The sequence below is a fragment of the Pteropus alecto genome, unplaced genomic scaffold (genome assembly GCF_000325575.1).
Source record: "Pteropus alecto unplaced genomic scaffold, ASM32557v1 scaffold176, whole genome shotgun sequence".
In the NCBI taxonomy this organism is placed as follows: domain Eukaryota; kingdom Metazoa; phylum Chordata; class Mammalia; order Chiroptera; family Pteropodidae; genus Pteropus; species Pteropus alecto.
In genome coordinates this window covers 2,006,621-2,009,008 of record NW_006438644.1, presented here as the reverse complement: position 1 = coordinate 2,009,008, position 2,388 = coordinate 2,006,621, and the positions used below count along the sequence as shown (strand labels likewise).

Here is a 2,388-nt window from a genome sequence, read left to right as displayed (position 1 = left end):
GCTGAACCTTCTCGTCATGGAAATGAGACCACGCCAGAGATACGTCACATCCTGTGACGGCATAACGTGGACAAGCTCAGCCCAGATTTCTGATATCTCCTCACTGTCAATGCCAATAGGAAGGGGGAGGGGCCCACAGCAAGGCTTACGGCCTTTAGCCATTTCAGTCCTGACTCAGATTCTGTGTTTGGGAGAGTCTGTTTGGGCCCAGTGTGTGTGGTATGGGGACAGCAGGCACACACGGCATGGTAGTATTCACATTTGGGTGAGAGCAGCATGGTGGCTCCATGTGATGTGTCCAGGGAAAGGGGACTCATCCAGGGAACTGAGAAAAGAGAAGCCTGGGTCTAATCCCAGGAAGGAGGGTGGAAAGCCTTGCAGACCCAACTCAAAAGGCTGGAATTTAGGGCTGCATTTCCATAGAATTTGGTTTAGGGGTGGCAGAAGGAAAGCAGTAGGGACTGTGCAGGATGAGGTGAGAAGGAGGCCCCCTGGGATTCCTGGTTGAGTCCGGTGCAGCCATCTGGCAGGTGGCCTCCTGCAGACTCTAGAGATTGAACCGTTGAGAGGCCCCTGCCTTGAGCAGGGGTGACGTGGGAGACAGGTGCGGCAGAACTGCTGTGGAGTTGGATGCTGACATCTGAGCTCGACCAGGAATGGATGGGGCAGGATGGAGAGTGTCACACTCAGAGCTTGTGTCCTGTTACAGGGTAAGGAGAGCATGAGAGAGGAGGGGAAGAAGGATCGTAGCCTGCAGCCCTCCCCAGTGCAGAGGAACCAGGCTGGAGGTCCCTCTCTTTGGACAGGGCTCCCCAGGGCTGCTTTTGAATCAGAACTTCAGTAGAGGAAGCTGACCAGTTCATTCGTGCATTGCGTCCTGTGCCCTACCAGTCTTTAGTGAGACCCGTGGCTGTCTCTATCATGTGGTAAAGAAGGAAAGACATTGGTACAAGCTGCAGGACCCAGGGTGTGGTGAGGATTCAGGGGAAATATAGGACTTCCACTGAGGGTAGGGCTCTGAGATGGGAAGTGATTAGGGTTGGTATTCTCAGGCTTACTGACCTGGGATTTCCTCAGCCACTGGGACAAACACACGTTTTTTTTTCTGATAGTGGAAGATGCTGCTCAGAAGCTCCTGAGAGTGTGGTTTCGTTCAACTCTTGTCCTTCTGCTTGGCTGCCATTCCATTTCTTGTTGTCCATCTGTTGACTGCCAGGCGGTGCTATCCATCAAATGCAGAGAACTCTAGAAGATCATGATACAGTAGATGCAATGTTATGTCCTTTATTCCATTTGGTGATAAGTCAACTCTGCACATGTTTTTAACATTTGTTTTCACTTTTTCTTGGTGCTAGTGGTTGTAATTCCTGAATTTAACCTTCTAACTACTTGAACAAGAAGTCTCAACAAAGAATGTTTTCCATCTTCTTCAGCCATGGAAAATGAGATACATCTTTGCATCAGGACTTTGTTCTTGCAAATGATATTGACAGTAAAACATCGCGTGAGACCTCAGAACCTCAGGGATTCTTTCCATATCCTGGTCAAATCTCACTGTCTTTTAAAAGGACAAAATGATATTTATGATTGTTACTTTTAAGAATTTTTCAATATGTGATTCTATTTAAATTTATATCTCTATGGTATAAAGAGTAATTACGTAGGTATTTTGTTCTGTAACCCACAGAATTTTTGGCGATCATTATTCCTCCCTATAGTGGAGTGAACTAGAGATTCTGCTAGATTGCTATGGAAACAGAATTTAAGAATCGCTCTTAAATTAACCGGCAAGATGTCCATTTCATTCTCAAACCTTGTCCTGATAACTATTAAAAAAATCATATGGATCTTAAAGAATGAGGATTTTCCTGATTTTACCAAGCATACTCTATTTCAGCAGTGACTTTCTTGTACCCCTCCCCCGACTCACCTCCTTCAGTGATAAGCAAGTCTTTACAGCAGAAGCGTAAACATCTATACTTATCAAAGTTGTTTAGTCCCCTATGAGAAAGGATCAATATCCAGAATTTATAAAGAGCTCCTATAAATAAATTAGAACCTGTCACGTTCTCCAAAGATACAGGATGAAGGATGTGAGTTCATGGATGGGTAATACCCTATTCAAAAGAACGACAATCTCACAAATAATCAAGATAATGCAAATGAAAAATACAAGAGATACCCTTACGCGCCCATGAAATTGTCAAATATTTTCAATTATATCAACCTAATCATTGAACAGGAAATGAAATAGCAGGAATTCTTTTGCATGGTTGGTACGAGTATGAATTGAATCAACCCTGTGAAATATAATTTCACAATATCTGGTACAGTGGACAATATGCTCATCCTACAACATGGCAATCTGAGTGTTAGTTCCAGTCTCAA

At 44.3% G+C, this 2,388-nt stretch overlaps 1 protein-coding gene across 2 annotated transcripts in view; it reads left to right on the top strand.

Annotated features, from left to right (window-relative positions):
* The window catches only part of LOC102881036 (UL16-binding protein 3), an 8,527-nt gene extending 6,449 nt beyond the window's left edge, over window positions 1-2,078 (top strand). Inside the window, exon 5 of one of the 2 annotated variants that reach the window (XM_015592367.2) lies at window positions 1,356-2,078. The gene's annotated coding sequence lies outside the window, so the exon portion shown is untranslated. Of the gene's footprint in view, window positions 1-1,112 lie in introns of both variants that reach the window. The other variant, XM_006915775.3, reaches the window with a different exon arrangement.
* The last annotated feature ends 310 nt before the right edge of the window (window positions 2,079-2,388 follow it).